The sequence below is a fragment of the Neoarius graeffei genome, chromosome 9, assembly GCF_027579695.1.
Source record: "Neoarius graeffei isolate fNeoGra1 chromosome 9, fNeoGra1.pri, whole genome shotgun sequence".
NCBI lineage: Eukaryota > Metazoa > Chordata > Actinopteri > Siluriformes > Ariidae > Neoarius > Neoarius graeffei.
In genome coordinates, this window is record NC_083577.1 from 47,734,124 (window position 1) to 47,760,739 (window position 26,616).

A 26,616-nucleotide genomic window follows, 5' to 3' on the forward strand; every position below is an offset into this window, starting at 1 on the left:
TTCATGCAGGATAATGCTCCATCTCATGCGTCCAAATACTCCACTGTGTGGCTAGCCAGTAAAGGCCTGAAAGGTGAAAAAATAATGACATGGCCCCCTTGTTCACCTGACCTAAACCCCATAGAGAACCTGTGGTCCATTATAAAACGTGAGGGCTACAAAGAGGGAAAACAGTACACCTCTCTGAACAGCGTCTGGGAGGCCGTGGTTGCTGCTGCACACAATGTTGGTCGTGAACAGATAAAGAAATTGACAGAATCTATGGATGGAAGGCTTTTGAGTGTCCTCATGAAGAAGGGTGGCTATATTGGTCACTGATTTGTTTTTGTTTTGTGTTTGAATGTCAGATATGTTTATTTGCAAATCTGGAGTTGTCATATCAGTGTACCTGGTGAAAATAAATAAGTGAAATGGCTACATATTTGGTTTTTATTAAGTTGCCTAATAATTCTGCACAGTGAAAGTTACCTGAACACATACATATTCTCCTAAAATGGCCAAAACTAAAAACACCCCACTCTAACTTCCATACATATTCAGCTTTGATATTTATGAGTCTTTTTGTTTGATTGAGAACATAGTTGTTGTTCAATAATAAAACTAATCCTCAAAAATACAACTTGCCTAATAATTCTGCACTCCGTGTAAAGTTAGCCCTAATTTTCTTGTTTGATATTACACTGCCTTAAAGTAACAGGTGCGAGTAGGGGTTACAAAGTGACGAGCCAGCCAGGAGACTGCTGTAAATTAGGTTAGATTCTACCCCAAATAAACACTCATACAGACTTTAGAGTTTAGTTGATTTGTCGTTGATTTGTCAGAAAAAAACACTCATACAGACTTTAGAGTTGAGTTGATTTGTCGTGTAAAACATTGTTGAGATAGACCAAAAAACGTATTAAACTTAAGTACCTGATAAAATGGATCTTTGCAACAAGTTTGATGTACATGGACCTAGTTGCCTTTATGTTATAGGCATAGATGAACAGTACACTGAAAGAGATAAATGACTTCTTTAATGTTAATGGGGACATTAAGAAAATAGTCAGAGTTCCTGACGTGCCAGATCACCCAAAAGCCAGAACCCTTGTAGAGTATTCCTCAGAACGGGCAATTTCAAGGCTTGATCCTGCAAACCTTGGCCATCTGCCTAGCCCTCGTGATTCTAACATTACCTGGCATGTGAGAACCATTCGTGAGGTGTGTCAAGAGGAGCTTGGGAGAGAGTTAGCCCAAAGATGCTTAGCCGACCTGAGCACTCTTGCTGGGAGTAGTAAAGCTGGTTTTTGGAATGTGCTTCGGCAGGAGCTAGAATGCGTCCCATCAGACCATGTTCCCCCACTGATCCCTGATACTCACCTCCAGTTGTCAGATCAACACGTTCCTACACCAAGTAGTGGCAGCAGAGCAACTGATGAGGGCCCAGCTGATCCAGCTTCTGATGCTCCTCCTCTCAGCTCCCCCACAAGTCCTCCACTTCTGAATGAGAGCACAATTAATCCACCTCAAGTCCAGAAGGTTATTGTTGAACATTTCATTCGCAGTGATGCGACACCATCTAGCTTCAGCCAGAGCAGAGTCCGGACCTTCTCAGGGCGACTTCCAAAGCCAAACGGCGAAGTTGATTATGATGCCTAGCGCACCCAGGTGGACCTTCTCCTCAGTGATGTTTCATTATCCGACTCCCAAAAGGTAAGACGGATCTTGGAGAGTCTGCTCAGCCCAGCTGTTGACATTGCCAAGCCTCTTGGAACAAATGCACCACCTGCAGCCTACCTCACTCAGCTTGAATCTGCATTTGGAGTGGTAGAGGATGGAGAAGAGCTATTTGCGACATTCTTGGGTTCAAACCAGAATTCTGGGAAGAAGCCCTCTGTCTACCTAAACCGCCTCCAAACCCTTCTTACCAAAGCCATCTCTAGAGGGGGAGTTTCGCCTGCAGAATCAGATCAGTGTTTACTCAGGCAATTTTGTCGAGGATGCTGGGACCAGAGTTTGATCATTGGCCTCCAGCTTGAGCACAGGAAAACTAATCCCCCATCTTTCCCAGAATTACTGCTTCTATTGAGAACAGAAGAGGACCAGCGGGCTGCCAAGATGGACAGAATGAAAAAACATCTAGGAAGCACAAAGGCTGCAGCACATGTTTATTCAGTCTTGAGCCTGCCAGTATTTGATGAGGAACCTATTGTCACAGTTCCAAAAAAGCCTGATGCAAGTTCCAAACTTGAAAGGGAAGTCGCAGAACTTCGGAAACAAGTTGCACAGCTAATACACAAAGAGAGAAACGAATTCAAATGTGAAGAGCCCCAAAGCGATTCAACAAGGAAGGAAACACCCTTTCAAAGTGAAAGTTTATTAGCCCGTGTCACAAGTCCTTCAATGCCCCAAACTCCCACTCAACCAAGACCATGGTTCTGCTTTAAGTGCGGAGAAGATGGCCACATTGCCACAAATTGCACCAATGAACCTAACCCTGGCCTTGTACGGAAAAAGAATGCAGAACTCCGAGAAAAGCGTAACAGATTCTGGGCACTACAGGGATCCTCCGAAGCATCTTTAAACTTGTAGAGGCTCCTGCAGCGGGACAACCAGGAGCTGAGGATGTCAATCAGATAAGTCCCACAGCAATGACCCACAATGTGGAAGAGGAAATAGGAGTTAAAACCCCTGATAATGGGCTTCTCCACACTCTACCTCCTGGGCTGGTGGGCCCTCGCTGTGTCTCTACAGTCTCCCTAGGGGACACAAGATGTCAATCTATCCTTGATACCGGATCTCAGGTTACCACTATCTCAGAGACTTTCCATTCCAAACACCTGGCATCCTTCCCCATTCAGCCCATCCATCATTTGCTCGAGGTTGAAGGGGCTGGAGGTCAGTCTGTACCTTATCTCGGCTATGTTGAGGTCCCTCTAGCCTTCCCTGACAGTGTTACTGGTGCAGAGGAGCAGCTAACTGCCTTAGTGCTGGTTGTCCCCGAGTGTCAGTTTAATAGCCAAATTCCAATGTTGGTTGGCACAAATGTTCTGCTGCAACTCTACCAACGCAGGATGGATCATGACAGGCCGACATTCCAGAGGAGGTCAGATAAGTTTGCATTGCTTCTCCAACATGTTGCCAAAATACATAAAAATGAAAACAAACCTTGTCCTGTGAAGTTGCATGGGAGGAGCCCCGTCACCATTCCAGCAGGCCACAAGCTGTGTGTGGTTGGAGATGTCATGGTTGGGAAAGAAAATCCTAACACACATTTTGTCCTCGAACCTCCGGAGTCACCTTCCCTGCCTGGTGGGCTGTTCCTTGAATGTGTACTCATGAACATCACCTGTAAGGCCTCCAGCAAGATCCCTGTCACTCTCAGAAACACAGCAGACCACAGTGTCACTCTTCCTCCAAAGTGTGTCATTGGTGAAATATCTCCTGCTCACAGGGTAATACCCCTGAACGCCATGCAATCTGTGGCCACTGATTCTCAGATGCCAAGTGAGAGGCTTGCATTCAATCTTGATGACTCACTTATGCCTGAGGACTGGAAGCGACAAATTTCAGACCAGCTGAATTCCATCCCAGAGGTTTTTGCTGTTGATGAGCTCTCCTTGGGTCACACAACTGTTGTGAAACACCATATCCGCTTGCAGGACCCGACGCCCTTTAAAGAGCGCCCAAGGCCAATACACCCCAGCGATAGGGAGGCTGTAAAACAGCACCTCAGGGAGCTTCTCAGTGCTGGAATAATACGAGAGTCTGAGAGTCCCTTCGCCTCACCAGTGGTGTTGGTGAGAAAGAAAAATGGGAAGATTGGGCTGTGTATCAATTATAGGAAGCTGAACACCCGCACGATTAAAGATGCATACGCCCTTCCCAATATTGAGGAGACATTCTCAGCCCTGAGTGGAGCAAGGTGGTTCTCAGTGATGGACCTCAAGTCTGGCTATTATCAGGTAGAGATGGCAGAGGAGGACAAGCCAAAGACAGCGTTTACATGCCCCTTGGGCTTCTATGAATTTAATCGTATGCCACAAGGCGTGACCAACGCGCCTAGCACTTTCCAACGCCTCATGGAAAAGTGTGTTGGAGACCTGCATCTGAGTGAGGTTCTCGTGTTTTTAGACGACCTCATAGTCTTCTCATGCTCTTCGAGCATCTCTGAGAAGAGGCTCATGAAGGTATTGCACCATCTCAAGGACTATGAATTAAGACTGTCACCTGAGAAGTGCCATTTCTTTAGGTCATCTGTGAAATACCTTGGTCATGTGGTAGATGCCCAAGGGGTCCACACCGACCCAGATAAAGTCTCTGCTCTCAAAGACTGGCCTTGTCCTGTGAACAGAGAGGAGTTGAAGCGTTTTTTGGGCTTCGCGGGATATTATAGGCATTTTGTGGAGGGCTATTCTAAAATCGCCAAGCCCCTCAACACTCTCACTGTCGGATACTATCCAGCCAAAAAGAGAGGTAAGGCCTACAAAAGAGACCGGCCCAAGAACTGTGTTCATCCTCGTGCCCCCTTTGATGCAGAGTGGACGTCAGAGTGCGAGTCCACTTTCAGAACGCTCATTGACAAGTTAACGTCAGCTCCTGTCCTCGCTTTTGCAGATCCCAGGCTCCCGTACGTGTTACACACAGATGCTTGTTGTGAGGGTCTGGGCGCTGCTCTTTATCAGGAGCAAGGCGGGAAGCTCCGCCTGATAGCCTACGCCAGTAGAGGCTTATCAAAGAGTGAGAAAAATTACCCAACTCACAAGCTAGAGTATCTAGTCTTAAAGTGGGCGATCTGCGAAAAATTCAATAACTACCTCTACGGTACAGATTTCACAGTTCTGACAGACAATAATCTGCTCACCTATGTCCTTACCTCCACCAAGCTTGATGCGGCAGGACACCGCTGGTTGGCTGCCTTGTCAACATACAGATTCAACATCAAGTATCGAGCAGGACATACTAATAGGGATGCAGATGGTCTGTCTTGACGGCCACAGGCTCCGCCTCAGGAAGATGAAGACTTCATACAGGAGAAAGGGAGGATTGAGGCAATGGCAAAGCGCATTTTAGAGGGGGAGGAAAGGGAGATCCCCACAGATGCCATCTCTGCACTCTGTCATCATCATACAGTCATCTCACCGCAACTTCCTGTTCTTGTAGAGTCCCTCGCTACGGACGCTTCATCAGTGCTTGAATTGTTTGCTAGCCAAGGCCAAACCACATTGCCTGGCATGACGAAGGAATGCTGGCATAAGGCGCAAAGGGAGGACCCATCAATTAGGAAAATCATCACCTTTTTGGATGGTGCACGGAAGCCCAGCTTCAAAGCTGTAAGCACTGAGGAGCCTGAGGTCAAATTGCTCCTCAGAGAATGGAACAGGCTTGAACTCAGAGATGGCATCCTCCACAGAAGGTGCTTTGATCGAGGAGACATCGTCTATCAGCTTGTGTTGCCTGCACAATATAGAGACAGAGCTCTTCATGGGTTACATGATGAAGTCGGTCACCTGGGACCTGAGCGTGTGCTAAGTCTGGCTAGAGCCAGATTTTATTGGCCAAGGATGAAGGAGTCCATCGATAAGAAATGTCAAACCTGTGGAAGATGTACCAGGAGCAGTGGCGGCTGGTAGTCTTTCAAACGGGGGAGGCTGGTCGGTTACGATATTTCCAGATTTTAAAAGAAAAAAGAAAAAACACATCAATTTTGCCCATACTCTTGCTTCTGATCTGGCTGATTGTTGGCAGAGTCACAAACTGTGAAATAACAGGTTCTTTTGGCCCATTAGCCTACTGTCTAATATACATGATGGTGTTGGGGGGTATATTTTAACATTTTATATTTTAAAATTGTGGCATGTGGCATGTTGTTTAAAAATTGATCATTATTGAAAGCAGCTCTTTGTCAGGAACCTTAGCAGTAACAGCAGAGTGTTCTGGAATAGGCACAAGCACTGACCTTGGGGAGCCAAACATAGAGCTGGGTGCCACACATTTCATTCAATGACACTTTCCCTATATTTTACTTATTTTGACTGAGAAATGTTTTATTGACAATTTTGATAACCCTTCACTTTTAATCCAGGTCTGTAGTGTGAAATGTTCTCGGTTGTGTTTTTGTTTAAAAATGTTTTCCAAATTGTAGCTGTGTTTTAATTCATATCCAGAAAAATATATATTCCAATATAATATACTCAGCATAAACATTTTAAATAGATTCTATATTTTTGGACATATTACTAAAGTAGCCTATTAACTGTTGTTGATGTGGGTCACTTGCTGTTAGCCAATTCATTTTCTCATACCAGGAGAGCTGAAAGGAACGAGTATTATTCCCTACCTTTTTCACCAAATCAATTTGAGGCGTTGGTCTACCCTGCTCTTTAATTTTAATTTTTTCTTTGAAAGGCAGACTGACAAATGGCTTCGCCAAAATTAAATCAACAATGCTTGGCATCCGTGCGCAGCTTTCTTGCTAGCTGACTAGCCCCCTCAAGTTCAGTCACTCAAATAAACAAAATTTCTGGAACTAAGATAGCAAACTTGACAACACTATATTTACACTTTATTTACAATGAAAATATATACAAACTAAAAAAGCTGGTAGAAACCGTATGTAATGAATGAAATCGAAATGTAAGCTGATCTCTTACAATACACCACACCACTTGCGAATCCGCATGGGACTGAACTGAAATTCACCGCTGCCTGTCTATAGTTGAAATGAGCTGTCAATCAAAGAAAATATCCAGCCGCTTTCACCAATCACCAGTCTCCTCGCGGAAAGCTTTGCCATGTTCCTCCCACTGTGAGGCTGGGAGTCCGTGGGTGGGCGTTTTTGCAGTATTTGTCCAATAATCGTCTTGCGTTTTGATATTGAAAAGTGCATAGCTCCCAAATGCCATTGAAGTCCACTGAGGCTGGGCTGCATCACGTTGTCACGAGGGGGAAAAACTCACGCACACATTAGGTGAACTGGGGAAAGTTATAACGGAATGATTTCGCACTGTAGTTGGGTTGAGCACATATATTTCTATGATTCTGGATCTGAAATAGCAATGTTATAAGGTCGGCTATAACATAAGCCTAGCGCAATTCATCCTACATGATGTTCGTCATTTTTAGAGGAGGCTGAGCCTCCCTCGTTTTCTTAGAGCAATAGCCCGTGACCAGGAGGAAAGCTCAACCACAGAGAGCAACACCTATGGTAAACATCAAAACAACTTACCCATTAGAGTTGGTCTGCATGGACTATCTGTCCCTTGAACCTGATAGCCATGACACCCGGGACATCTTGGTCATCACTGACCATTTCACGACGTTCGCGGTAGCAGTGCCAACAAAGGATCAAAAGGCCAGGATGGTTGCTAGGGCCCTTTGGGAGAACTTCCTTGTCCATTATGGGTTTCCTAGCTGCCTTCACAGTGATCAGGGAAGGGACTTTGAATCCCACATGATCAAAGAGTTGTGTTTGCTGATTGGAGCAGATAAGGTCCGTACTACACCCTGTCATCCCCAAGGCAATCCTGTTGAGTGCTTTAATAGGACCTTGTTAAGCATGCTCGGAACCTTGGAGGAAAAGGACAAACAACATTGGAGAGATTTCGTTAAACCCCTTGTACATGTGTACAATTGCACTAGGAATGACACAACAGGGTATTCCCCATATGAGCTGATGTTTGGCCAGCAGCCGACCCTCCCAGTTGATCTCATTCTGGGCACCAAACCTCTTACTGAGACCCATAAGACACATTCAGAATATGTGCAGAACCTGCATCAATGCCTCCATGAAAGCTACACCCTGGCAGCTGAAAGTTCCAGGAAAGCAGGAGAGAGGAACAAGCTGTGGTTCGATGCCAAAGTCAGAGCTACTGAGTTGGGTGAAGGTGACCGTGTCCTGGTGAAGAATATCAGCGTGCGCGGGAAACATAAGTTGGCTGACAGGTGGGAGCGACCTGTTCACGTTTTTGTGAAACAAGTGGATAGTGGCCCTGTGTATGTTGTCAAGCCTGAGAAGGGCAGTGGGCTGCACCATACCCTTCGTAGAGACCTGCTTTTGCCCTGTGGGTTTCTTTCTGTTGAGGAACCTCCAGAGCAGGGACCACGGCTAAGCAAAGCAAGGAAAATGGATTTGAGAAGCAGTAAGGTGAGAAATCAGCAGGCAGAATGTGATGCAGAGGAAGAGTTGACAGATGAAGAGGAGGTTGGTTGTGTTTTTGAGGGATCACCACAAATCACTTCGTGGGGACCTTTTGTTCAGGAAATAGTGTGTACCCAAAAGACAAACCCTGACGTCACGCAATCCAAACACTCCTGACTTTCACTCACAGCATTTACTCACATCCAAACAGTTAAGTCCTGGTCAGCCAAGCAAACCTGTAGATCCACCTTTTGCTCAATCAACGGATCATGTCGTTGTAGACATTCCAGAGTGTGATACAGAGGAAGGGAGTGGAAACAACTCACTAGTTCACGAGGAAAGTGAGATGGTCTCTTCTGGACAGCAGCATGACCCCGCCCCTCAAGGGCCTGAAGAGGATACAAATGTCGTCCAAGAATACCACTCACCAGAACCCAGATGTTCCAACTGAGAGAGGCGTGTTCCACACAATTTCACTTATGATGAGCTGGGGAAACCCTTGATCCTTGCCCTTAGCTCATTTTTTGAAAGCCTGGAAGATATCATTACCCCAGTGTCTAACAGCCCCTATCAAGTCCCTTGTAGTGTTTAATGTGCATGCAGGGACTCATGCAGTAAGAGGGGGAGGGTGTAACCAGGGTTAATTATCAAATAAAAAAAAAATCAAAATCAAGTTTATTTGTACAGCGCTTTTAACAATAAACATTGTCGCAAAGCAGCTTTACAGAATTTGAACGACTTAAAACATGAGCTAATTTTATCCCTAATCTATCCCCAATGAGCAAGCCTGTGGCGACGGTGGCAAGGAAAAACTCCCTCAGACGACATGAGGAAGAAACCTCGAGAGGAACCAGACTCAAAAGGGAACCCATCCTCATTTGGGCAACAACAGACAGCCTGACTATAATATTAACAGTTTTAACAGATATAACCCTCAACTGTCCTCATGGGGCCATCCTTCACAGGAGTGGGGCGATAAAACTCCGACCAGACACAGGGCACCAGGATGGATCAAGCAGGTCCGAGGGGCAGAAGAGGCCAGCATCCCAACCCCAGGACCAACACGTAACTCAGAGGGACAGATGGGGGGGGGGGGGGGGAGAGAAAGAAAACACGTTAATTAAACCCCAGGTTGTTTGTAGTTATTTATCTGTACATTATGTATTAATATTCTAAGTGTTCTCTCAAATCTCAATTCATTAGTATTTTTCCATGAGAGGGGAGCAGTAAAAATACCTTCTCCTAAAAAACAAACCTGTATATGTGTTACTGTCCCTTTAATTTAGGTGGCAGTTGTTAGGCGCTGTTTTCGGTGAGCAAAAGAAGCTGACAGGAGTGTGTATCTCACCTTAGCGCTGATCTCTGCGAGTCCCTCTCGACCGATGCGTGGTGTGTGTGTGAGAGTAGATGCTGGAAGAGAAGAGAATAAAGAGGAAAACTTAGAATTGAACTGATAAAAACTGAAAGTCAGAAGTCAGGAAACTGCAAGAAAAGAGACAGAGAGATAGAAGAGACTATCGGCATGCTGCAAGTTCGAGTAGGATGACGTGAATTGTAGATTGATTTCCCGGTGAGTCACGATCGACGTTTACATTAGCATGCTAACTCGCTATCAGAGTGCTAAACACTGGAAATAACTTAAAAATTAGCCTTGAATTCTCTCGAAAACCAGTCGGGATAAACTCGAAACAGGTCCGAATAATTTATTAATGTCTGAAGCCTGTGTTTATGTGTTTTATGAATCTTGTGCTGCTATTTCATTGCCGGTTGTGAAACTTTTGATAGCTGCTCGGTGCAGGCTAATGTGGTGCTAAACTGGCCCTGGTAGAAAATTCATGCAGCTAAGCTGACGAGAGTGCTGAGTTGAAAAAAAAAAGTGTTTTTCATTGTGTGAGCAGTGGATTTAATGTAATTTATGTAAATACTACAAGCTGTATGCTAAAAATGGAGGTTATTTTGAAATGCTAAATGTGAATTCATGTTTTGTTTACTGAGTTATGATGAATATTACAAGTTCATCGGGAGAAGTTATATTGAAAAAATCATTTAAAAAATGGTAGTAGTAACAAAGTAAAATGGACACTGAAAAGCGGTAACTTTATTCAAATGGACTTTTATTATGGACGAAATGAGTAATTTGTCTGCATGGATGTGTAGGCTGGTTTTTTTTTTCCATAGAGTCCTTCACTTGGGTCCTTGGTCCTCGGTTCATCCCCATCTCCATCCTGGTTGCTACTCCCTGGTCATCCACATCTTCACCCCCCCTGCAATACTTACCATTGGACGTTCATTGTTGAGGGCGGTAGGACTTGAGTGTACTAGGTACTGTTGATTTTTTTTCACAGTACTCACTTTAATTTACTCACCTTTTTTTGAGATACTGTGCTGTGAAAGGTCTTTATTGCTTTCAATATAACTCCTTTAAAACTTCAGTCTGTTGTTCTGTGTGTCATTGGGGTAGATATTGCAGGTCTGATCCGGTAATCAGTCAGGTGAGTCTCAGTGGTCTCCTCATCGGGTCTAGAATTAAAGTTAGCCCTAATTTTCTTGTTTGATATTACACTGCCTTAAAGTAACAGGTGCGAGTAGGGGTTACACAGACAGCTACAGGAAGCCAGTGGTTGGAGCACACCAATGGGTAGTGTGGGAAAACTTAGGAAGGTAGAAAAAGACTTGTACATGTTGAAACATTTTGCTGGCACTAAATTCAGAATGAGCATATATTTTTCAAAAATGTGTGATGTTGTGATTTATTACACTTTCTCTTTCTGCTCTTAGTTCTCTCTGACTGTTGCACAAAACATCTGATAGCCAAGGAACAGGGCAAGAAGTCTTCCTGGGTTTAGAAGATAGAGAGCAACAGAGATCTATGGATGAAGAAATTAAGGAGATGAGTGTCTTTGGCTAATTCCAATGGAAGGGAGGAAAAAGAGTCAGGGTCTGGAAGAGGTGATATGGTGCAGGAAGCTATGGATGAAGGGGAGATAGAGTGGAGGTTTTGGCAAGTGAAACACTGAGAGAAATACTGACAGCTGGTTTTAGGCAGTACAGGAAGGGTGATAGTGAAGGATACCAAGTGATGATTGGAAATTTGGAGAAGGGTAACATTTATGTCTGTTGCTGGGGAGGGATGGTTGAAGATCAGATCCAGGGCATTTCCTTCTTTGTGTGTGGGAGAGCAGCTGTTGAGTGGCAGGGAGAAGGAATGCATAAAAGGAGAAGGCAAGGAAACTGAAGCTTGTCAGATGGGAGGTTGTAATCTCCAAGGACAGTGAGAGAGGTGCAGTTGGTAGGGAAAAGACTGAAGAGTGTGTCCATTTCTTCAAGAAAGTCTCCTAGGGAACTAGGGGGGTTGTAGATGATGATGGTGAGAAGGTCAATTGGAGAGGTACAGTGGTGCTTGAAAGTTTGTGAACCCTTTAGAATTTTCTATATTTCTGCATAAATATGACCTAAAACATCATCAGATTTTCACACAAGTCCTAAAAGTAGATAAAGAGAACCCAGTTAAACAAATGAGACAAAAATATTATACTTGGTCATTTATTTATTGAGGAAAATGATCCAATATTACATATCTGTGAGTGGCAAAAGTATGTGAACCTCTAGGATTAGCAGTTAATTTGAAGGTGAAATTAGAGTCAGGTGTTTTCAATCAATGGGATGACAATCAGGTGTGAGTGGGCACCCTGTTTTATTTAAAGAACAGGGATCTATCAAAGTCTGATCTTCACAACACATGTTTGTGGAAGTGTATCATGGCACGAACAAAGGAGATTTCTGAGGACGTCAGATAGAGCATTGTTGATGCTCATCAGGCTGGAAAAGGTTACAAAACCATCTCTAAAGAGTTTGGACTCCACCAATCCACAGTCAGACAGATTGTGTACAAATGGAGGAAATTCAAGACCATTGTTACCCTCCCCAGGAGTGGTCAACCAACAAAGATCACTCCGAGAGCAAGGCGTGTAATAGTCGGCGAGGTCACAAAGGACCCCAGGGGAACCTCTAAGCAACTGAAGGCCTCTCTCACATTGGCTAATGTTAATGTTCATGAGTCCACCATCAGGAGAACACTGAACAACAATGGTGTGCATGGCAGGGTTGCAAGGAGAAAGCCACTGCTCTCCAAAAAGAACACTGCTGCTCGTCTGCAGTTTGCTAAAGATCACGTGGACAAGCCAGAAGGCTATTGGAAAAATGTTTTGTGGATAGATGAGACAAAAATAGAACTTTTTGGTTTAAATGAGAAGCGTTATGTTTGGAGAAAGGAAAACACTGCATTCCAGCATAAGACCCTTATCCCATCTGTGAAACATGGTGGTGATAGTATCATGGTTTGGGCCTGTTTTGCTTCATCTGGGCCAGGACGGCTTGCCATCATTGATGGAACAATGAATTCTGAATTATACCAGCGAATTCTAAAGGAAAATGTCAGGACATCTGTCCATGAACTGAATCTCAAGAGAAGGTGTGTCATGCAGCAAGACAACGACCCTAAGCACACAAGTTGTTCTACCAAAGAATGGTTAAATAAGAATAAAGTTAATGTTTTGGAATGGCCAAGTTGAAGTCCTGACCTTAATCCAATCGAAATGTTGTGGAAGCACCTGAAGCGAGCAGTTCATGTGAGGAAACCCACCAACATCCCAGAGTTGAAGCTGTTCTGTACGGAGGAATGGGCTAAAATTCCTCCAAGCCGGTGTGCAGGACTGATCAACAGTTACTGGAAACGTTTAGTTGCAGTTATTGCTGCACAAGGGGGTCACACCAGATACTGAAAGCAAAGGTTCACATAATTTTGCCACTCACAGATATGTAATATCAGATCATTTTCCTCAATAAATAAATGACCAAGTATAATATTTTTGTCTCATTTGTTTAACTGGGTTCTCTTTATCTACTTTTAGGACTTGTGTGAAAATCTGATGATGTTTTAGGTCATATTTATGCAGAAATATAGAAAATTCTAAAGGGTTCACAAACTTTCAAGCACCACTGTAACTGTAACTGGATGGAATTCAAAAGATGAAAAGTTGAGATGGGATGGGAGGAGAGGTATGAAGCACCATCTCGGAGACAAGAGAAGTCCTGTACCACCACCCCTGCCAGTTTCCCATGGAGTGTGTGAGAAAGTATAAGCAAAAGATAGAGCAGCCAGCATAGCTGAGTTCTGTGGAGATATCCAGGTCTCAGTTAGTGCCAGAAAGTCAAGAGAGTAATGGGAAGCTAAAGCTGAGATGAAATCAGCTTTCTTTACAGCAGATTGGTCATTCCAGAGCCCACCTATCACCACTGTTTGAGACTAGGACAACAGTGGAGGGTAAATGTGGTTGCTGGTAGTTCGGCTTCTGGCTTGTGGGTGAGAGCTTCTGGATCTGTGAGATGTGACAACAGAGATAGGTTTGAGATACATGTCTGTAGGCTAATCAGGAGTGAGGTCAGTCAGTTTAAGTTTAGCTGAGAGGGATCTGGTAATTCTAACTAACTGAACAGATAGAGGTAACAAATACCCCTAAACATAACACTTTCTATCTAAATGTAGCTAAATGCTTATAACTGTCACAGAATATGTGTTGAATGATATTTAGTGTCTGCAATTGATACACCTTCAACAGACCCCTTGCACTGATGTCACGTTTACATTAACAACCGTCACTACCCTAGACCTGGGGGACAAACGAACTTTGTTTACATACTGTTCACATAGTGAAGCCAAGCGAAGATGTCCAGCATCTGTTGCTGTTGTCTGAAGAAAACTACAGCTAAAAAAGCTCTACTACCAGATTACTTGGATAATCTTAGTTAGAAAGAAGGGAAGGATAGATATATGTGGAAGTTAGAGTTTATTAGCAGTTGCGATCTGTAAAAAATTCCTCAAAACAACATAAAGCCAGTATCTCATTGGGCTGCGACTAGTTGGAGACACAACAATTGCGATAAAATATGCGAATTAGCGACAATTTTCACTTGGAATCACACTGAATTGATATTCGCATATTTTATGGCAATTGTTGTGTCTCCAACTAGTCACAGGCTGTCGCAGCCCAGTGAGATACTGGCTGAACTCTTACTTCCTGTCTCACAGAAACTGACTTGAGAAGGGTTTGTGACGGCTTTGCGACACCAGCGACACATTTGTGCCTATTTTTGAGAGAAATTTTGTCGCACAAATTTTTTGAACATGTTCAAAATTTCAGCGACAAAGAAGCGACACTTTGCGACTCATGCGAGGAAATTGAGAAGCCCCTGAATGTTTCAAGACACTTTTGAAACTCTCTCACGAATGACGTTCGCAATTTTTCGCAAGCTGTCGCAGCCCAGTGAGATACTGGCTTAAGTGACAGTGCAGATTTGTGGCCTAGCTTTAGCTACATGTTGGAATATACCTTCTTTTTCCTGAAGAGTCCCGACACGGAAGAACAGCTAAAAAAAAACTACAAAAGCAAGAAAACCTTTGTGTAAAGAATTTTTTTTTCCGACATCAGCTTTTGGGAACAGAATGCTGTGAAAGCCAGAGCATTTACTCTCAAAGGGCTCTGACCTAAACTGTTGGGTAGATGGTATTCCTGACCCTCCATGTCTCTGCAACCCCAAGGACTTATAGTTACAGAGCTATTTGCACTCTATCATTTATACAGTGATACTTATTATTGTCAAAACAATATCTGAAGTGTTATTTGAAAAATAAAAAAAATATCTTGCTCTAGACTTTCAAACAATATTGTAAGATTTTATTTTAATTTTATTTAATAATGGATGATACAATAATTACAAACGCTAACAGAATCAGCACATTCCAGTTGTAGCTGTAGTCATATAGTAACTATAATCACCAGTATAATAATAATTTCAATAAACGGTTAATGTTCAGTTCCCTCTTCATTTATTCTCTATTCAAAAGGCAGAACTGAGTCACACAGGTTAAGTGTGTAACGGACAATAACAATTTTATACAAAATAGATTTTCCTGCCTTATTCGATTTATTTCCATTTCACATGCATGCAGCTGTTGTAAAGTTCAGTCTGTTTGTGTAGAACTCTCTCGAACTGTGGGTTCATTACTACACTCTGACTCCACGGTGACATTTTGCACAGGACTGGGTTCCTCTGATAACAGAAGCAAAGCTTCAGCGCTCTCTGCTCTTAATCTGTTCTGTTCTTTGAGGATATATCGCACACTTTGCTCCTTGTTGTTGTTTTTTTTACTGAGTTATGTCCAAGTTGTGTGTTTGGAGCCCAATCTGGATTTTCTGTGTCAAATAAGGAAGGTGGTTCATCTAACAGAAAATCATTTTTACATCACATAGCATTTAGCAAACGCTCTTATCCAGAGTGACGTACAATGAGTGCAAAAGTTAGGTGCACAAAGTGCTGAACTTCTATATAAGAAAGTTCTAGTGCCAACTTAACAAGTGACAATAATACCTAGTGTAATATGCTGTTGAAATACCAATACTCAAACAGCCAAGGAAACAAACCAACCATATAAAATATAACTAAATAAAGAACTCAAAACAGCTAACCCCAGGCTAGACTGTATACAGCCTGGGTTGGTCTAGACTGAAACATGGTTACACAGTAGGCAGGGGAGAGGTGCAGCCTGAAGAGGTGAGTCTTCAGTCTGCGCTTGAAGGTGGTCAGGGAGTCGACAGTTCTGACCTCAATGGGAAGGTCATTCCACCAATGGGGAACCAGGACAGATAGTGGTCTTGAGCAGGCTGGGCAGGAGTGGAGAGGAGGAGGGGCCAGGAGACCAGTAGTAGCGGAGCATAGGGATCTAGCTGGCATGTAGGGGCAAAACAGACTCTGGAGGTATGCTGGCCCTAACCGCTTGAGAGCCTGGTAAGCTAGCACCAATGTCTTAAAATTGATTACATTTGATTTTGTTTGAAAACTTTCATGAAGACGCTAGCTCAAATGCAAGCAGAAATAAAATGAGATTCTTAAGCAAACTCTTCCATACTCACTTCTGACTTTCTATTTTTTAAAAATACATTTTAAATGCGGTTAGTGCTGCAGTCCTCTCAATAACTGCCGGCAACCAGCAATTTTGCCGCCTACAAATGCTCCATTGCCGGCTACTCACAGTGGTTTTTCAAAGAATTGAAATTCATGTGTTTTTACTTCATAATTTATACTTCATAAAAATAAAATTTTGCATTCAGGATCACTCAGAATTCACCATTTAACATCTACATTTTCAAAATTTTCCGGGGAAGGACCCCCGGACCCCCCTCTTTTTTATACATCGCGGCGGCGGCTAACGCAGCCGCCACTCAGCTTACGCTTAAAATGGATCCCAGACGTCCGCTATTTAGCGGAATTCCGCTATTTTTCTAGCCAAAGTATTGTTTTTTTTAAATCTCTTGTATATCCATTAAAAATATGTTTAAGTAAAATGACCAGCAGAAATACGTTCTGATTTGGTTTGCTTGTTTAGTGATGTTTTCATCGGCTTCGTTTGTTCTCGTTGACATTCGGGAACACTCAGAAGTTAAATTGATGTAAATACCGTGAGACTGTACGCGATAGAACGAGAAAACAATATGGCTGCGCCCATTTGCTAGAAAACGTGTTTTAACGCCGTTCGTGCTTTTGTTTCTAATGCATTGAGCTTAATTCAATATGTCATGGAAAGCATAGTTGCGCTTAGCCAGAGAGGAAGTTGAATCCAAGAAGAGATTAATGAAAGTGGTGAATACAGAACTTGAAACAAAAGCTCATGCGAACAGAGTAGCCAAGAAACTATCCAAAAGAGCACTGCAGGAACATCAGAAAAAGCAGAAGGAAAGATCAGAGAAACAAAAGCAGAGAAAACTGGAGGAAAGATCACAGAATGCACCCCAGAAAAGAGCATTAAATTCCTCTGCAGTGAAACCTTTCAAAAAGAGAAAGGTTTAAATCAAATATCTCCAATATTTGCTGTACATATGTATATATCTAATATTACTCAATCATTGATTTCTGCTCATATTCATGATTTTTGAAAAATGAATGTGGCTTATATGAGACTAGTATTGACATTAACTCGAAACAAAGAAATAAACAAATGAGATGAACTATGGATACTATTGTTACTGTATATTATAACAAAATCAGTGGAATATTTAGGCAAGTATATTCTTCAAAGCTACATTTTCGTCTAATTTTTAAAAATGTTTTTTTTTTTGCCACTTATGTCATAGATTACAAAATATGGCATCAAATAGATACACATTATTGTTAAATTCTGTTGCTTTTCTATGTTAAATCTAGCCTGGGAAATCCCATGCTGCTTTGCACAATCGTTCCGATCTGAAAAGACAGCATGGAAACTATGGTCTAAAGGCTCGCCTGAGTTAGGGAGCCAATCAGAGAGTGGGGAGGGGTGGAAAGACGGTGACGCGTACTACTCGACAAATGGAAGCTTGTAGTTTATTTGGGACTGTTTACAGATCACATTTAACATGGCGGCGAGCGATACGAACCAAACTTTCGATCAAGCTTTAGACACTGTTCTGAATAGTTTAGAGCGAAAGTTTGTTTTAAAAAAAAGAACAGCGTTTGGCGTTACAGTCTTTCGTTGACACGAAGACAGATGCCTTTGCCTTGCTCCCGACAGGGTTTGGTAAAAGTCTCATTTACCAGCTTGCGGTAGTCTCGCCACTGACTGCCTTGGTGGAAGACCAGGTAAAGGAGGCAGGCGATCTCGGGATTTCTGCGGCACAGCTTGGTCCAGAGCAGGAAAATGCTATCAAGAGTTTCTTCTTCGTCGCTCTAACTACATCACCGGGTACAACTGCCATGATTGGCCATGGGCTACGTATACGCCAAATGATAGACATTTGCAACGTCCAATAAACGGCCGTTGACAATCGTAAACCACACCTCCCCTACGAGAAATTCAATAGGCGGATTCCAGACCATATTTCACTTGTGATATGGTCTGGTATTAACCAGACTATGTTAAATCTATGTAAAAAATGTGTTCTATAGCATCTTTAAATGTTAAAATCTCAACAGCTTCAGGGGGCTTTGCCCCCTGTACCCCCAGCAGGGGCGCTGCCCCTGCACACCACAAAGGGCTTGCAGCCCCCTTGACCCATGCTGATAGTTTCTTACATTCCTCTATTTTTTTCAATTACTGCTGGGATCCCTGGCTTAACCTATGCCTACTACTCTTTCTTGCCCCTTTCTCAGAAATATATTGAGGGGGCTGGCGCTGTCGCCTCACAGCAAGAAGGTCCGGGTTCAAGCCCCGTGGCCGACGAGGGCCTTTCTGTGCGGAGTTTGCATGTTCTCCCCGTGTCCGCGTGGGTTTCCTCCGGGTGCTCCGGTTTCCCCCACAGTCCAAAGACATGCAGGTTAGGTTAACTGGTGACTCTAAATTGACCGTAGGTGTGAATGTGAGTGTGAATGGTTGTCTGTGTGTCAGCCCTGTGATGACCTGGCGACTTGTCCAGGGTGTACCCCGCCTTTCGCCCGTAGTCAGCTGGGATAGGCTCCAGCTTGCCTGCGACCCTGTAGAACAGGATAAATCGGCTAGAGATAATGAGACGAGATAATGAGACATTTTAAATGCAATCGCAAATTTCTCTGGAGTTTTCAGGCGTAGCTCCTTTCATCGTATTTTCTTTAACCACTCATTTCTTTGTTGTTCTTGAAGCATTTGCTTCTTTTTAACATTTTTCTTGATAACAAGGAGACAGTAATACCGTTTATCTATTTCCTGATTTGAACAACCAAAAACAGCACAAAAATGAACCATATGGAAGACAGATTAAGCCTTGCTTATACGAAAGATGGTGTCTGTTTGACCCTCAGCTGAAATTATCATTTGATGCATGATGTCATGCACAAGGGGTTTATATCTTAGTAAACCCTGCCTACAATTCACACCTTAAGGGAGACTGAAACTACTCTAGATTAGCCACCTGAGAGAACTAATTGGCATAGACCAGCGGACACTTCCAAACAACGCTACAGAATCAACAATACTAGCGGCAAGAATCTAGATCCAACTGAGTCAAGTAGATAATACACAAAAGGCAGAAACCTCTCTTGCCAGTAAATAATACATTCAAAGATAGAATACCTTAAAGCACACTTATAGCTTGTCTTATTGAAATTTTATAACAGAGTAGCCTGCTCTAAATCTAGCCTAGGCCTAATAGATTTAAGTCAGGAAGCGTTATCAAGGCTTTGATAATGAGGCCCCATTATTTTCTGTTTTATTTTCCTACATTAAAGAACATAAAAGCAAACCGAGTGCAGAAGTCATTTTAGCAGCTATTTCCTTTCAGTTGAAATGGAGGGACAATCCTCCGTAAATAGCACGATAGTAGTGCAATGTGCAGAAATACTGGACCCCAAGGACCCTCTCTCTCTCTCTCTCTCTCTCTCACACACACACGCTTGTGTAAAAGTCATACTCTGATCATTTCATTAAAAAATTATTTTTTCAACAATTAGGAATCTGAGCTGCCACTGTTAACTTTGTTAATCTTCAGCACCATTTAGTGGCAACATAGGCTGTATTATCCAAGTATGTACAGTGTCTTCAGAATTCTCTGCCAAGCGAGTGCATGGACTACTTGGGAAAGTGTGGAGTCATGAAACCATCCCACATGATTGGAAGAAAGGGCTAATAATAAAGCTTCCAAAGAAAGGAAATTTGAAGGAATGCAAGAACTCAAGAGGTATCACGTTATTGTCCATTGTAGGGAAGATACTTGGAAGAATTGTTATTGACAGGATATGGAATGGTGTTGACAATAGGTTAAGGAAAGAACAGGCTGGCTACAAAAGAGGAAGAGGAACTATAGAGCAAGTATTTATACTGAAAAACATCATAGAGCAATTAAATGAATGGCAAGCAACTCTGTATGTAAATTTAATAGACTTTGAAAAGGCGTTTGATTCCGTTCATCGTGAAAGCTTGTGGGTAATAATGCAAAAGTATGGAATTCCAGAGAAGATTATACGCATTGTGAGGCTATTTTATGAAGATTTCCAATGTGCAGTTGAAGATCAGGGTGAAACTGGAGAGTGGTTTAATATCAAGACAGGAGTGAAACAAGGTTGCAGTATGTCAGGTTTCATGTTTTTACTGGTCATGGACTGGATACTACGAAGAACGGTTGGAAAAGGTGAAAATGGAATAAGATGGAAATTTACAACCAGACTTGACAACCTAGACTTTGCGGATGATATAGCATTGCTTTCCTCCACTAAACATCACATTCAGGAGAAGACAGCAAGACTGGACGGTGAAGCCAGGCGAGTGGAATTAAGGATAAATTGGGACAAAACGAAGATGTTGAGGATAAACGCAAAGCAACATGGAAAGATTACAATCAATGGAAAGGAGATCGAAGATGTCAGCGAATTTACTTACTTGGGAGCAAAAGTCTGCAGAGAGGGTGGAGGGATGAAGGATCTCAGAAATAGGTTATTGAAAGCAAGGAGTGCGTACACTAGGCTGAAACGTATATGGAACTCAAAGAAGATCATGAGAAGAACAAAGATAAAACTCTACAAGTCGTTGGTACTTTCGGTTTTGTTGTATGGTTGTGAGACTTGGAAGATGAATAAGGAGGATGAAAAAAATGTTAGACGTATTCCAACAGAAGTGCTTGAGAAGGATCCTGAAGATTCGCTGGGAAGACCATGTGACGAACAAAGAGGTGCGGAGAAGAGCAGGCATACAGCAATTGAGCTGTGAAGTGAAGAGGAGGCGATGGAAAATGATTGGACACGTGTTGAGGCAGGATAGAGAAAACGACTGCAACGTAGCATTGACCTGGGCACCAGAAGGCAAAAGGAAACAGGGAAGACCAAAAACAACATGGCGAAGGACTGTGGAGGAGAGAGGCGAGGCGGGGTGGAGGACCTGGGAGGAGGTGTGGTAAAAGGCAGCGAACAGGGAAAAGTGGAAAAGAAATGTGAAGGCCCTACAGTTGTGCTTGAAAGTTTGTGAACCCTTTAGAATTTTTTATATTCCTGCATAAATATGACTTAAAACATCATCAGATTTTCACACAAGTCTGAAAAGTAGATAAAGAGAACCCAGTTAAACAAATGAGACAAAAATATTATACTTGGTCATTTATTTATTGAGGAAAATTATCTAATATTACATATCTGTGAGTGGCAAAAATATGTGAACCTTTGCTTTCAGTATCTGGTGTGACCCCCTTGTGCAGCAATAACTGCAACTAAATGTTTCTGGTAACTGTTGATCAGTCCTGCACACCGGCTTGGAGGAATTTTAGCCCATTCCTCCGTACAGAACAGCTTCAACTCTGGGATGTTGGTGGGTTTCTTCACATGAACTGCTCGCTTCAGGTCCTTCCACAACATTTCCATTGGATTAAGGTCAGGACTTTGACTTGGCCATTCCAAAACATTAACTTTATTCTTATTTAACCATTCTTTGGTAGAACGACTTGTGTGCTTAGGGTTGTTGTCTTGCTGCATGACCCACCTTCTCTTGAGATTCAGTTCATGGACAGATGTCCTGACATTTTCCTTTAGAATTCGCTGGTATAATTCAGAATTCATTGTTCCATCAATGATGGCAAGCCATCCTGGCCCAGATGCAGCAAAACAGACCCAAACCATGATACTACCACCACCATGTTTCACAGATGGGATAAGGTTCTTATGCTGGAATGCAGTGTTTTCCTTTCTCCAAACATAACACGTTTCATTTAAACCAAAAAGTTCTATTTTGGTCTCATCCATCCACAAAACATTTTTCCAATAACCTTCTGGCTTGTCCATGTGATCTTTAGCAAACTGCAGATGAGCAGCAATGTTCTTTTTGGAGAGCAATGGCTTTCTCCTTGCAACTCTGCCATGCACACCATTGTTGTTCAGTGCTCTCCTGATGGTGGACTCATAAACAATAACATTAGCCAATGTGACAGAGGCCTTCAGTTGCTTAGAAGTTACCCTGGGGTCCTTTGTGACCTCACCGACTATTACACGCCTTGCTTTTGGAGTGATCTTTGTTGGTCGACCACTCCTGGTGAGGGTAACAATGGTCTTGAATTTCCTCCATTTGTATACAATCTGTCTGACTGTGGATTGGTGGAGTCCAAACTCTTCCGAGATGGTTTTGTAACCTTTTCCAGCCTGATGAGCATCAACAATGTTTTGTCTGAGGTCCTCAGAAATCTCCTTTGTTCGTGCCATGATATACTTCCACAAACATGCTGTGAAGATCAGACTTTGATAGATCCCTGTTCTTTAAATAAAACAGGATGCCCACTCACACCTGATTGTCATCCCATTGATTGAAAACATCTGACTCAAATTTCACCTTCAAATTAACTGCTAATCCTAGAGGTTCACATACTTTTGCCACTCACATTATGTAATATTGGATCATTTTCCTCAATAAATAAATGACCAAGTATAATATTTTTGTCTCATTTGTTTAACTGGGTTCTCTTTATCTACTTTTAGGACTTGTGTGAAAATCTGATGATGTTTTAGGTCATATTTATGCAGAAATATAGAAAATTCTAAAGGGTTCACAAACTTTCAAGCACCACTGTATGTGCCACCAGGCATGAGGAGGACAGGTAACAGGTAACATGTACAGTGTCTTGCAAAAGTATTCATCCCCCTTGGTGTTTGTCCTGTTTTGTTGCAATTAAAATGGATGTTTGGAGGGTTAGCACCATTTGATTTACACAACATGCCCACCACTTTAAAGGTCCAAATTGTTGGTTTATTGTGGCACAAACAATAATTAAGATGAAAAAAACAGAAATCTGGAGTGTGCATAGGTATTCACCCCCTTTCGTATGAAAGCCCTAAATAAGAGCTGGTCCAACCAATTCACTTCATAAATCACATAATTAGTTGATTAAGATCCACCTGTGTGCAATCAAAGTGTCACATGATCAGTCACATGATGTCTGTGTAAATCAACCTGTTCTGGAAGGACCCTGACTCTGCAACACTACTGAGCAAGCAATATGAAAACCAAGGCGCACTCCAAACAGGTCAGACACAAAGTTGTGAAGAAGTATAGATCAGGGTTGGGTTATAAAAAATACCCCAAACTTTGAATATCCCAGGGAGCACCATTAAATCCATTATACCAAAATGGAAAGAATATGGCACCATGACAAACCTGACAAGAGAAGGCCGCCCACTAAAACTCATAGACCAGGCAAGGAGGGCATTAATCAGAGATGCAACAAAGACAGGAAGGAGCTGCAAAGGAGCTGCAAAGATCCACAGTGGAGATGGGAGTATCTGTCCATAGGACCACTTTAAGCCATACACTCCACAGAGCGGGGCTTTATGGAAGAGTGGCCAGAAAAAAGCCATTGCTTAAGAAAACATGTTTGGAGTTTGCCCAACAGCATGTGGCAGACTCCCCAAACACATGGAAGAAGATTCTCTGATCAAAGAAGACTAAAATTTATCTTTTTGGTCATCATGGGAAATGCCATGTGTGGTGCAAACCCAACACCCTGAGAACACCATCCCTACAGTGAAGCATGGTGGTGGCAGCATCACGCTGTGGGGATGTGTTTCATCTTCAGGGACCGGAAAGCTTTTCAGGACTGAAAGAAAGATAGATGGCACTAAATACAGGGCAATTCCGGAGGAAAACCTGTTTGAGTCAGCCAGAGGTTTGCGACTGGGACAAAGGTTCAAGTTCCAGCAGGACAATGACCCTAAACATACTGCGAAAGCTACACTGGGGTGGTTTAAAGGGAAATATTTAAATGTCTTGGAATGCCCTAATCAAAGCCCAGACCTCAATCCAACTGAGAATCTGTGGCATAACTTGAAGATTGCTGTACACCAACACAACCCATCTAACTTGAAGGAGTTGGAGCAGTTTTGCCTTGGGGAATGGGCAAAAATCCCAGTGGCTAGATGTGCTAAGCTAATAGAGACATACCCCAAGAAACTTGCAGCTGTAATTGCAGCAAAAGGTGGCTCTACAAAATATTGACTTGGGGGGTGAATAACTATTCACACTCCAAATTTCTGTTTTTTTTTTCATCTTAATTATTGTTTGTGTCACAATAAAACAACAATTTTCACCTTTAAAGTAGTAGACATGTGTAATCAAATGGTACTAAACCCCCAAAATCCATTTTAATTCCAGCTTGTAATGTAACAAAACAGGACAAACACCAAGGTGGATGAATATTTTTGCAAGTCACTGTACATGGGAATAACTATGTTGAGATTTTTTTCCAATCTTTTGCTATGAAGTGCATTATGTAAGGGGCTCTCTTGTGGTTGTGTCCCTACTGTTGAGTGCTTTGAGTGGTGCTTTGATGTGATACTGGTGGCACTGGAGCTGAAACATAGCCAATGCTGGACATATGGTGCTCTAACCACCAGCCAGGGCAGACAGATGCTGCAAGACACAGATGAGACAAGTGAAGTACTGCAAATTAAATAGATAGGGTTCTTTAAAAGCGTTTATATATTTCAAGAATAACACAGTTTCTGTAAGGCAACAGACTCGTCCTCCATTTTTAACAGAACAAACTGCTCTGTCATGAAGATACAGTTGAGACAAAAAAAAGGTAAAAAGAAATCCCATGACAAACAGCTCCACTAAGTACCTCATCATTTCTCACTTCACCGTTATTTCAGCCTCACTGCATTTCAAAATTAATTTTCTGTGGAATGGCAGTCAATACCTAATAAACTGTTGACCGAGACACAATTTATTTGCAAGCAATTTAAATACAATTTGGCATGGCTTTCCTAGTAAAAGTAGTTCTAATGTTTTATTGGACAGTTACAGTGGTGCTTGAAAGTTTGTGAACCCTTTAGAATGTTCTATATTTCTGCATAAATATGACCTAAAACATCATCAGATTTTCACACAAGTCCTAAAAGTAGATAAAGAGAACCCAGTTAAACAAATGAGACAAAAATATTATACTTGGTCATTTATTTATTGAGGAAAACGATCCAATATTACATATCTGTGAGTGGCAAAAGTATGTGAACCTCTCGGATTAGCAGTTAATTTGAAGGTGAAATTAGAGTCAGGTGTTTTCAATCAATGGGACGACAATCAGGTGTGAGTGGGCACCCTGTTTTATTTAAAGAACAGGGATCTATCAAAGTCTGATCTTCACAACACGTGTTTGTGGAAGTGTATCATGGCACGAACAAAGGAGATTTCTGAGGACCTCAGAAAAAGCGTTGTTGATGCTCATCAGGCTGGAAAAGGTTACAAAACCATCTCTAAAGAGTTTGGACTCCACCAATCCACAGTCAGACAGATTGTGTACAAATGGAGGAAATTCAAGACCATTGTTACCCTCCCCAGGAGTGGTCGACCAACAAAGATCACTCCAAAAGCAAGGCGTGTAATAGTCGGTGAGGTCACAAAGGACCCCAGGGTAACTTCTAAGCAACTGAAGGCCTCTGTCACATTGGCTAATGTTAATGTTCATGAGTCCACCGTCAGGAGAACACTGAACAACAATGGTGTGCATGGCAGGGTTGCAAGGAGAAAGCCACTGCTCTCCAAAAAGAACACTGCTGCTCATCTGCAGTTTGCTAAAAATCGCATGGACAAGCCAGAAGGCTATTGGAAAAATGTTTTGTGGACAGATGAGACCAAAATAGAACTTTTTGGTTTAAATGAGAAGCATTATGTTTGGAGAAAGGAAAACACTGCATTCCAGCATAAGAACCTTATCCCATCTGTGAAACATGGTGGTGGTAGCATCATGGTTTGGGCCTGTTTTGCTGCATCTGGGCCAGGACGGCTTGCCATCATTGATGGAACAATGAACTCTGAATTATACCAGCGAATTCTAAAGGAAAATGTCAGGACATCTGTCCATGAACTGAATCTCAAGAGAAGGTGGGTCATGCAGCAAGACAACAACCCTAAGCACACAAGTCGTTCTACCAAAGAATGGTTAAAGAAGAATAAAGTTAATGTTTTGGAATGGCCAAGTCAAACTCCTGACCTTAATCCAATCGAAATGTTGTGGAAGGACTTGAAGCGAGCAGTTCATGTGAGGAAACCCACCAACATCCCAGAGTTGAAGCTGTTCTGTACGGAGGAATGGGCTAAAATTCCTCCAAGCCGGTCTGCAGGACTGATCAACAGTTACCGCAAACGTTTAGTTGCAGTTATTGCTGCACAAGGGGGTCACACCAGATACTGAAAGCAAAGGTTCACATACTTTTGCCACTCACAGATATGCAATATTGGATCATTTTCCTCAATAAATAAATGACCAAGTATAATATTTTTGTCTCATTTGTTTAACTGGGTTCTCTTTATCTACTTTTAGGACTTGTGTGAAAATCTGATGATGTTTTAGGTCATATTTATGCAGAAATGTAGAAAATTCTAAAGGGTTCACAAACTTTCAAGCACCACTGTATATCAGTGCTGTAAACTAAATTAGAAAGGTATCTCCCAGCAGTACTTCTACCTTTAACCTAGACTGCCCTTGCATGCTGTCCTTTCTCTGTTTTCCCCTCTTTTTATGTAT